We start from the raw sequence: 12,626 nt of genomic DNA on the forward strand, positions 1-12,626 counted from the left end.
AACCCACAAATATAGGGGATCACAATGGTTTTTGAGGGTAGAGTATTCAACCCAAATTTATAGACTCAACACAAGGGGAGCCAAAGAATATTTGAAGGTATTAGCAGCTGAGTTGTCAATTCAACCACACCTGGAGATTAATTATCTGCAGCAAAGTGATCAATAGCAAAGTAGTTTGATAGTTTTGATAGTAGTGACAGCAGCAATAGTAATAGTAACAGTGATAGCAATAATTTTGTAGCAAGTGTAACAGTGATGATAGAGTAGTAACTTAGCAGAAACAATATGGAAAAGTTCGTAGGCGTTGGATCGGTGACTTGTTGGATGATATTCATCATGAGACAGTTATAACCTAGGGCGATACGACACTAGCTCCAGTTCATCGATATAATGTAGGCATGTATTCCGTAAATAGTCATATGTGCTTTATTAAAAGAACTTGCATGGCATCTGTTGTCCTACCCTCCCGTGGCAGCATCGTCCATATTGGAAACTAAGGGATATTAAGGCCTACTTTTAATAAAGAACTGGAACAAAACATTAACACATAGTGAATACTTGAACTCCTCAAACTACGGTCATCACTGAGAGTGGGCCCGGTTGTTGTCACTCCAGGGTTGTCGGATCATAACCATAGTAGGTGACTATAACTTGCAAGATCAGCTCTAGAACATGGATTTAATGATGAATTCATAAATAGTTCAGATCTGAAATCATGGCACCAGGGCCCAAAGTGACAAGCATTAAGCATGGAAAAGTCATAGCAACATCAATCTAAGAACATAGTGGATACTAGGGATCAGGCCCTAACAAAACTAACTCGATTACATGATGAATCTCATCTAGCTCCTCACCGACCAGCGAGCCTACAAAGGAATTACTCACTCCTGGTGTTAGCATCATGGAATTGGTGATGGAGAAGGGCTGATGCTGACGAAGAACAAAGATCCCCCTCTCTGGAGCCCCAAACGGACTCCAGATCTGCCCTCTCGAGGAAGAACAGGGCTTGGCGGTGGCTCCATCTTGTGGATCGCAATAATTCTTTCTCCCTGATTTTTTGGGAATAATGTGATTTTATACTATCAGGGGGTCATCAGTGGGGCCACCAGGTGGGTACAACCCACCTGGGTGCACCAGGAGAGGAGGGCACCCTGGTGGGTTGTGCCCACCCAGGGGCCCCTCTCTGGTGGGTCTTGGTTCCAGAAATTCTTATCATTGATATAAAAATCCTTGCAAAGTTTCGTTCCATTCCGAGAATTTTTATTTCTGCATAAAAACAACACCATGGTAGTTCTGCTGAAAACAGCGTCAGTCCAGGGTTAGTTTGATTCAAATCATGCAAATTAGAGTCCAAAACAAGAGGAAAAGCGTGAGAAAAAGTAGATACATTGGAGACGTATCAACTCCCCAAGCTTAAACCTTTGCTTGTCCTCAAGCAGTTCAATTGATAAACTGAAAGTCAGAAAGAAAAACTTTTACGAACTCTTTTGCTCTTGTTTGCATAAATAAGCTTAAATAGCACCCAGGTTTTCAGCCAACATTATAACTAACCATGTCGACAATAACTCTTAAAGATTATAATGATTCATATCAATGACATAGTCAGCTAGCGAGCAATAATAAGATATCTCAAACAGCAACACATTTTCAAAACAACCATGATATAATATGACAATAATGGTATCTCGCTAACCCTTTCTAAGGCCGCAAAACATAAATACAGAGCACCTCCGGAGTTTCAGCAGCGACTAAACATTGCAATTCATGGTAGAAAAGATCCAGTCATGATGCACCCAACATTAGCTATACACAATGCATAAATCATGATCGTTATGCTCTACTCAATTTCTGGCGCTTGTTTATAGAAGGTGATGACACAACATTAACGTAAATAGATAGTCCCTTCGCAGAGGAAAGCAGTGATTTGCATTGGTGCCAGAGCTCAATTTTTAAAACAGATATAGATGATATTTTGAGACATGTGCCCTTCTTATTCACTTCACGACCATCAGTTATCAACATCTTCTATGCTAAGCATGCTAGTGGCGGTTCCCAAGTGATAAAAGTAAAGGTTTTGACTCCATTGGGAGTTTTTGTTTGATTATTCAAGAGATTAGCTCTTTTTTATGTTTGCGGTTTGGGACTGGGCATCCCTATTACTGCACATTTCCTCATGCAATGGCGAGTGAATAAACATTCGACCTGAGGATTACATGCTTAGCACGGAAGATATCGGCCACCTCATGTCGTTCCATGAACGATCCAAGCACACAAAAAGGATAATTTTTAGAAGTTTTTCGAGGTGGCACATGAAAATTTACTTAGGACGGCAGGGTAATATTGTATATAGGTAGGTATGGTGGACTCATGTGGAATAACTTTGGGTTCACGGTTTTTCATGTACAAGCAAAATTGCCACTTAGTATAGGTGAAGGTTAGCAATTTAAGATTGGGAAGCGGCCAGCTAGAGAGCAACAATGATCATAACCAGGCATTATGCATAAGTAACATTGGACACTAGCATGAGTAGGATATGAACACCATGAACATAAATATTATAGAGGCTATGTTGGTTTTGACTCAACTACATGCATGAACATGTACCAAGTCAAGCCACTCGAACTTCCAGAGGAGGATACCATATCATCATACTACATCACAATCATTTTAACACTATGTTGATATCCAAGATAAATCATTATCCACTCCCAGCTACATATGCATGGCATGAGAAACTATAATTTCTAATGGTCATTGCAAACATGTTTAATCAAAATGGACTAAAGCCTGGATACTAGGTTAAACATATTTACACAGACAGAACAAGTCGAGTTCAAACCAGTTTCTCCTTGCCACAGCCAGCTCATCGAATATCGTCATTATTGCCTTTCACTTGCACAACCGAATGATATGAAAATAATAATAGTGCAAGAGTGCCATGTAGTAAGCTAGAATCTGCAAAACATTTTATTCAACGGGAGAAGACAAGGTAAAATAGGCTCTTATTAGTTCAACAGTTATTCATATGAGAGCCACTAAACATTTTCATTGTGGTCTTCTCCTCGGTACAACTCGAATAAAAAGAAAAGAAATTCAGAGAAACACACTAAAATATTTTTGGAGTTTTTGGTTTTCTTCAACAAGCAAATAAAAAGCAAAAACGAGAAAAACTATTTACATGGGAAAGCTCCCAACAAGCAAAAGAAGAACAAGGAAATCTTTTTGGATTTTCTTTTAGTACTACTACTAAGCATGCATAGAAAGTAAATTACTACAACTAATTCTTTTGGTTTTTCTAAAGTTTTTCAAACACACAAGAAGAAAGCAAGAAAAATAAATCTAAGCATGGATAATACAATGAAAAAGTGTGAACACCGACAGATAGAATGATATGTGAGCATGAATATAATGTCGGTGAGAAACACGTACTCCCCCAAGCTTAGGCTTTTGCCCTAAGTTGGTAATCGATCAGTAGCCTGCAGGGTAGTAGTCGGCGTGGTAGCTCACGGAGGCTCTCGATGCGGAGGCCTCAACACGTCGTGCCGCCAACACTGCTGCGTTGTGAGCTCGGGCCTCGCTCTCAAGAACAAAATATATTTCCTTGTTGTGATAATCAAAGAGAGCAGGCACAGGCAAATATGTGTCCACAACATGTGGTTGGTTAAACAAAAAATTATAAGTGAAGTTATCAGCCCTTCCCGAGAGAATACTATACTCTTTTAAAGCATCAAAATCTAAATACCCAGTGGGAAGGATAGGATCAAAAGGCAAAGGTGAAATACTTAGCCCTTGTGCTAAACGCGTGGCATATATTCCAGCATAGAACCAGCCACTTTTGGCGTTATGCTGAAGTCTACGTGCAACAATCGCTCCAAGGTTATAATCCCTTTCACCAGTGAGAGCGGTGTGAATGAGGCTCAAGCCTGGAGCATAAAGTATGCTACAGTCTTGCTTGCCTACTATGCATTTCCCATTAAATAATGCAAGGTACTGAATTGCGGGAAAGCATATGCTCTTTATTCTTCCTTGTCTCACTCCCCTATTTTCACCATAACAAAGGCTAGTCAAGAAAGACTCATACTCAGCCTTTACTAGCTCATCAAGCGAACCCCAAAATGGAAGTTTGCAATGGTAGGCAAAGTTCTCTAGTGAAATAGTATATGGGTTATCATAAAGCATAAACGACACCATAGACTCACGTGGAAAATATTTAAATTCTTTGACAAATGATTTAGTGAGAAGATGGCGTTGTCCACACTTATCTAAGAGGTAGGGACCGATACCGGCATTGTGAACATATTGCTCAAATTCCTATTTGATGCCCACCTGCATTATATACTCATCGCAAGGCCATAAGCAAGTTTTGGTGGCAGCATCTCGCGTGGAACTTTCACTTGGTTCAACGTAAGACCGGCGAGCAGGGCTGTCACTAGAGGATGCCCCCGAGGATCGTCTCCTCGAGGAACTCCTTCCAAACAGGTTCATCATGTCTGCGTACAATTTTTCCTATGAAAAAAATCTGAATTTTTAGTTCGCAAATTTTTTCCAACAAAACTTCACAAAATTGATAGCAACTACTCATAGGGATACATAGAGGCCATAGAAAGCATTCAAACTACTTAGAACACTAAGAATTGAACATGCAAGCACATCTACAGAAGCACCAAGAGTAACTATTTATTCAAAGTATAAACCACTAAAACAAAAACTAATTGGACAAATGGTGAAGTCACATACCAAGCAACAATCCCCCGAAACAGTTTCGGAAAGGGAGCTTCGAGCAAAGAGATCGAAATCTGTGGGTTTGAGCTCAAGAACACGGGAGAAAGAGCAAGAGTGATTTTTTCTGGAGGTAGGTGACAATGTAGGCTAAAGATATAAGTGAGGGGGCCCACGTGGGAACCACAACTCCCCAGGGCGCGCCAGGGGGTGCTGGCGCGCCCAGGTGGGTTGTGCCCACCTGGTGCACCCCCCCTTTGGTTATTTTTGCACCAAAAATTCTAAAATATTCAGGAAAAAATCATATAAAATTTTCAGGGCATTCTGAGAACTTTTTTTGGTCATTTTTTATTGCACGAGAAATTTAGAAAACGGATAAAACATGGCATTTATTTTATTTAACTAATTAAAACAGAGAATAAAAAGTAGGGACAGAAAGTAGTGCTTACTAAATTCATCAACTTCATACCGCTCAAAAATGATTCATTAATAAGGTTGATCAAGTCTTATTAACAACCACTTTCGATTAGTATGAAACCGAAGAACTTTCGTAAATCACTACGTTACCTCAATGGGGATATGCATTTCCCCAACAATAAGCATTTCATATTTCTATTTGACAGTAGGTAGAGGTATTTGAAAACTTCAAATAGTGATTGTCGGAGGTTTTTCAATAACATTAATACCATTCACTTGGAATTATTTCTTCGTAAAGTGCACCGTATGCTCATTACCATTAATATGAAAAGTGATATTGCTTTTATTGCAATCAATAATAGCTCCTGCGGTGTTCAAGAAGAGTCTACCAAGGATGATCGACATGTTGTCGTCCTCGGGCATCTCAAGTTTAACAAAGTCAGTCAAAATAGTAACATTAGCAACCGCAAAGATATTTTAGTAGGTGTAGGTTTATTCAAGTGAAGTCTTTTATATAAAGAGAAAGGCATAACACTAACACCAGCTCCTAAATCACACAAAGCAGTTTTCGCATAATTCTTTTTGATGGAGCAAGGTATAGTTGGTATTCCCGGATCTCCAAGTTTTTAGGTACTCCATCTTTAAAAGTATAATTAGCCAGCATAGTGGAGATTTCAGCTTCCGATATTTTTCTCTTATTTGTGATGATGTCCTTCATATACTTTGCATAAGGAGGCATTTTCAAGATATCAGTCAAGCGAGTACGCAAAAAGACTGGCCTCAGTATTTCAGCAAAGAGTTCAAATTCTTCATCATCATTCTTTTTAGTTGACTTGGGTGGAAAAGGCATAGGTTTTGAACCCACGGTTCTCTTTCTTTACCGTGTTTTCTAGCAATGAAGTCTCTTTTGTCAAATCTTTTATTTTTAGGTTGTGGGTTATTGATATGTCTCCGTCGTATCTACTTTTCCAAACACTTTTGCCCTTGTTTTGGACTCTAACTTTCATGATTTGAATGGAACTAACCCGGACTGACGTTGTTTTCACCAGAATTGCCATGGTGTTATTTTTGTGCAGAAATAAAAGTTCTCGGAATAACCTGAAAATCAACGGAGAATTATTTTGGAATATATAAAAAATACTGGAAGAAGAATCCACGTCAGGGGGCCTCCACCTGTCCACGAGGGTGGGGACGTGCCTGCCCCCTGCCTCGTGGGCCCCCTGACGCTCCATCGACCTCAACCTTGACTCCATATATTCACTTTCAAGAGAAAAAAATCAGAGAGAAGGATTCATCATGTTTTACAATGCGGAGCCGCTGCCAACCCCTAAACTCTCTCGGGAGGGCTGATCTGGAGTCCGTTCGAGGCTCCAGAGAGGGGAATCCATCGCCATCGTCATCATCATCATCAACCTTCCTCCATCACCAATTTCATGATCCTCACCACCGTGCGTGAGTAATTCCATCATAGGCTTGTTGGACGGTGATGGGTTGGATGAGATTTATCATGCAATCGAGTTAGTTTTGTTAGGGTTTGATCCCTAGTATCCACTATGTTTTGAGATTGATGTTGCTATGACTTTGCTTTGCTTAATGCTTGTCACTAGGGCCCGAGTGCCATGATTTCAGGTCTGAACCAATTATGTTTTCATCAATATATGGGAGTTCTTGATCCTATCTTGCAAGTCTATAGTCACCTACTATGTGTTATGATCTGGCAACCCCGAAGTGACAATAGTCAGGACCACTCCTGGTGATGACCGTAGTTTGACGAGTTCATGTATTCACTATGTGTTAATGCTTTGGTCCAGTACTCTATTAAAAGGAGGCCTTAATATCCCTTAGTTTCCAATCGGACCCCGCTGCCATGGGAGGGTAGGACAAAAGATGGCATGCAAGTTCTTTTCCATAAGCACGTACGACTATATTCGGAATACATGCCGACATTACATTGATGAACTGGAGCTAGTTCTGTGTCACCCTAGGTTATGACTGTTACATGATCGATCGCATCCGGCATAATTCTCTATCACCGATCCATTTCCTACGAGCTTTCCATATATTGTTCTTCGCTTTTTTACTTTTCCGTTGCTATTGTTATCATCACTATAAAACACCAAAAATATTACTTTTTCTACCGTTACCTTTTACCCCCGTTACCACTACTATCATATTATTTTGCTACTAAATACTTTGCTACAGATATTAAGTTATCCAGGTGTGGTTGAATTTACAACTCAACTGCTAATACTTGAGAATATTCTTTGGCTCCCCTTGTGTCGAATCAATAAATTTGGGTTGAATACTCTACCCTCGAAAATTGTTGCGATCCCCTATACTTGTGGGTTATCAAGACTATTTTCTGGCGCAATTGCCGGGGAGCATAGCTCTATTCTCTAAGTCACTTGGGATTTATATCTGCTTATCATTATGAAGAACTTGAAAGATCCAAGAACCAAGATTTATCCCTCAACTACTACGGGAGGTAAGGAATTGCCATGTAGCTCTGCACTTGATTCACCTTCTGTGTTGAGTAAGGTTGCGACACCTAGACCTGCTTCTGCTATTAATTCTGATATGTCGCATGTTATTGATGATGCCACTTCTGCTATGCATGATACTTATGATGAAACTACTTCTATGCTTGATACTACTGTGCCACTTGGTGAATTTTTTATGAACAACTTGCTAGGGCTAGAGAGAATGAAATTATTGAAATTGATAATATTGATGAAAGTGATGATGAAGATTCTCCCCCTAGATATGAATTGCCTGTTGTTCCTCAGGGATATGTTATGGATGAAGAAATTGGTAGAGACTTTCTTGCCTGCAATGAAAGAAGAGATCTTAAGAAACTAGTAGCTAAGCTTAAATAAAAATCTCTGAATGCTAGAATGAAATATGATCCTGCTTATGCTACTTCACCTATCTTTGTTACTGATAAGGATTATGATTTCTCTGTTGATCCTGGGTTAATTACTTTGGTTGAATCTGATCCTTTTTATGGCTATGAATCTAAAACTGTTGTGGCACATCTTACTAAATTAAATGATATAGCCACCCTCTTTACTCATGATGAGAAAACTCGCTATTATTATACGCTTAAATTATTTCCGTTCTCATTAAAGGGTGATGCTAAGATATGGTTTAATTCTCTTGATCCTGGTTGTGTGCGTAGTACCCAGGATATGATTTATTACATCTCTGCTAAATATTTCCCCGCTCATAAGAAACAAGCTGCTTTAAGGGAAATATATAATTTTGTGCAAATTAAAGAAAAGAGTCTCCCACAAGCTTGGGGGAGGCTTCTCCAATTACTTAATGCTTTGCCTGATCATCCTCTCAGGAAAAATGAGATACTTGATATCTTTTATAATGGAGTAACCGATGCTTCCAGAGACCACCTGGATAGTTGTGTTGGTTGTGTTTTCAGGGAAAGAACTGTTGATGAAGCTGAAATTCTATTGAATAATATGTTGACTAATGAAAATAATTGGAAACTTCTGGATCCAATCCCTGATCCAATTCCTGAACCAACTCCTGAGCCAACTCCGAAGAAAAGGGGTATTCTATTTCTCAGTCCTGAAGATATGCAAGAGGCAAAGAAATCTATGAAAGAAAAGGGTATTAAAGCTGGAGATGTTAAGAATTTACCTCCTATTGAAGAAATACATGGTCTTAATTTACCGCCTGTTGAAGAAATACATGGTCTTGATAACCCGACACAGGTAGTAAAGGTAAATTCTCTCTATAGATATGATAAGCTAAAATCCCTCCTACTAAGTTTGCTAGCCAATGCTTAGATTAGTTTGATAACTTTGTGGTTAAGCAAGAAGATTTTAATGCTTATGTTGGTAGACAATTGAAACATAATGCTTATATGGTTGAACACTTGAGTGATTATATGGCTAATGTTAAAGGTGAACTTAAACTTATTAGTAAACATGCTTCTATGGTTTCCACTCAAGTAGAACAAGTACTTAAGGCTGAGAATGATTTGGTTAATGAATTAAATAGTAAGAAAAATGATAATGCTGTTATAGTTATGACTAGAGGTGGTAAAATGACTCAGGAACCTTTGTATCCTAAGGGCCATCCTAAGGGAATTGAGCAAGATTCTCAGAGAAATAATATTGACGCACCTAGTTCTTCTAAGAGGAAGAAAAAGAAAAATGATAGGACTTTGCATGCTTCTAGTGAACCTGTTGATGACACACGTGAGAATCCAATGATATTTCTATTTCTGATGCTGAAACACAATCTAGTAATGAGCATGAACCTAGTGATAATGTTAATAATGATGGTCATGTTGATGTTCAACCTAGCAATGACAATGGTGTAGAGATTGAACCTGATGTTGATCTTGATAAACCACAATCAAAGAATCAACGTTATGATAAGAGAGACTTTGTTGCTAGGAAGCATGGTAAAGAAAGAGAACCATGGGTTCAGAAACCCATGCCCTTTCCTCCTAAACCATCCAAGAAAAAGGATGATGAGGATTTTGAGCGCTTTGCTCAAATGATTAGACCTATCTTTTTGCGTATGCGTTTGACTGATATGCTTAAAATGAATCCTTATGCTAAGTATATGAAGGATATTGTTACTAACAAAAGAAAGATACCGAAAGCTAAAATTTCCATCATGCTTGCTAATTATACTTTTAAAGGTGGAATACCTAAGAAACTAGGAGATCCCGGAGTCCCAACTATACCATGCTCCATTAAAAGAAACTATGTTAAAACTGCTTTATGTGATCTTCGAGCCGGTGTTAGTGTTATGCCTCTCTCTTTATATCATAGACTTGATTTGAATAAGTTGACACCTACTGAAATATCTTTGCAAATGGCTGATAAATTAACTGTTATACTTGTCGGTATTTGTGAGGATGTGCCTTTTGTGGTTGCAAACGTTACTATTTTAACGGACTTTGTTATTCTTGATATTCCTGAGGACGATAGTATGTCTATTATTCTTGGAAGACCCTTTTTGAATACTGCAGGGGCTGTTATTGATTCCACCAAAGGCAATGTCACTTTTCATGTTAATGGTAATGAGCATACGGTACACTTTCCGAGGAAACAACCTCAAGTCCACGGTATCAATTCTATTGGAAAATTTTCAACTATTACTATTGGAGGTTTTGAATTTCCTCTTCCTACTGTCAAGAAGAAATATGATATTCTTATTGTTGGGGACGTGCATAACCCCGTTGAGTTAACCTAGTGTTATTCGAAAATTCTCCGGTTCCATGTTATTCGGAATGAGTTTGTTAACAAGACCTGATCAACCTTGTTAGTGTATTCCTTTTGATGAGCATGAGATGGATGAATTTAGAAAACAAAACTCTCTGTACCCTCTTTTTAATTACTGTTATTTATATTAAATAAAGCAAAATAGTATTTTTTCTGTCTATTTTCTGAATTATCTGTGCAATAAAAATACCCCGTAAATAAAAGTTTTCCAAATGCCATGAAATTTAAATATGATTTTTTTTCTGGAATATTTGAGAATATCTGGCACTGAAAACACGGCAGGGGGAGCAAGCACCTGGCCACGAGGGTCCAGGGCGTGCCCCCCTGCCTCATGGGCCCACGGTGGCTCCCCTCCACTTATTCCAGCTATCACACACTCCTTCTTCCTCCCACAAACATCACTAGGCAGCTCAAAACCCGAGTCCAAGCTCATCTTACTGCCATTTTCAATCTCCTTGCTCGAAGCTCCATTCACAAAACTGCTTTGGGGGATTGTTCTTTGGTATGTGACTCCTCCAATGATCCAATTAGTTTTTGTTCTAGTGCTTTATTCATAGCAAATTTTTGCTGCTTAGGTGACCCTGTTCTTGAGCTTGCATGTCAAATTTATATGGTCAAAAGTAGTTTTAATGCATGATATATCCTCTAGGCACTTGTGGGAGTAGTTGCTATCAATTTTGTTGAGTTTGGTTCACTTTTATTTTGAAGTTACTAAAAAATTCAGATATTTTCAGAAAAAGATGAAGAGATTTTTTAGGGGCTCATCGAGCCGAAGCTTGAAGGATAAACAAAGTGAGGAGGATAAGAGGCCCAAATATAATCTCCCTCGCACCGCGGAAGTTCGGCCATGTGAATGGCCTTGTGATAATTTCTTGAGAGCAGCCGGGATTTATGATGATTTATATGAATTGGCTGAGAATGCAAGCCTCACCGCCTTCCTCCATGACCAACGCGAACAGTATCTCTTACTCACCAATATCTTTGTGCAAAACGTTCATTTCCATGCTAGGATCTCACCACCTACGGTGGAATTTTATTTATATGATGAGCATAAGGAGATGTCACTTTATGATTTTTGTCAAGTTTGTTTGATCCCTTTTGAGGGCTGTGTAGAGGAACCGCATCGTGATGATGTGGAAGGGTTTATTGATACAATTGTTGTAGGGGAAACGAGGAAATTTTCTGATGCAAGAATCACTAACATACATTTTCCTATTTTACATTACTTCGCAATATTTGCTAGCGGATGCTTAATTGGTCACGGAAACTGTGGCAACCTTAGTGCCCTTGATATTGTTATTTTGTGCCATGCCTTGTTCTGTGATGACACATTTAGTATGGGCACTATTGTTGCAAAGCGGTTAAATCTTAACCGTACTAAGGGCCCCATCTTGGGAGGTATATTTGCCTCGCGCTTAGCTGCACATTTTAACATGCCTATTAGGCATTATGAGAAGGAAGAGAAGTTGATGCCTCCTATTTTTCTAGACTATAAGAGTATGGTAGCACATGATTTTATCATTAAGAATAAGGAAAAGATGCTTAAGTACAAGCTGATATTTGATAAAAAATCACCTTGAGACTATTACTTTGCCCGCTCCTTCCTTGTTTGACTTATCTGCAGGCAAGTACCTTGTTCCGCCGGAGGCCATTTACGCCTACCGAAACCCCACATCAGCTACAGAGCCAGAGCCGGAACCACAATTTGATCCTCACCGGCGGTCTGTTTATCAGTGGAATCCGGAGGAAATTGCCAACCAGTGGCACCAGGGGGATCCTTCTCAGTACGACCCCAACTACAACTATGGATATCTGCCAGGCCAGTCGCGGCCATAGAGCAACTTAGGCCAAAAGCCTATGCTTGGGGGAGTACGTATTTCTCACCGACATTACATTTATGTTCACACACTCATGCTAGTTGTCGGTGCTCATACTTTTTCATTGTATTATCCATGCTAGTTTATTTCCCTTCTTATGCTTTCTTCTTGTCTATTTGCTAAACCTTAAGAAAACCAAAAAAAGTAGTTGTAGCTTTTAGTTAGTTTACTTTTCATGTTTTAGTAGTAGTAATTAAAAAGAAAACCCCAAAAGATTGCACGTTCTTCTTTTGCTTGTTGGGAGCTTTCCCGTGTAAATAGTTTTATTTCTTTTCTTGTTCTTTGGGGGTTGAGAGGAGAAGACCATAATGAAAATGTTGAGTGGCTCTTATATGCATTATTGTTGATCTAACAAAGA

The sequence above is a fragment of the Triticum urartu genome, chromosome 7A (assembly GCF_056163025.1).
Source record: "Triticum urartu cultivar PI428250 chromosome 7A, HENAU_Tu73, whole genome shotgun sequence".
In the NCBI taxonomy this organism is placed as follows: Eukaryota; Viridiplantae; Streptophyta; class Magnoliopsida; order Poales; family Poaceae; genus Triticum; species Triticum urartu.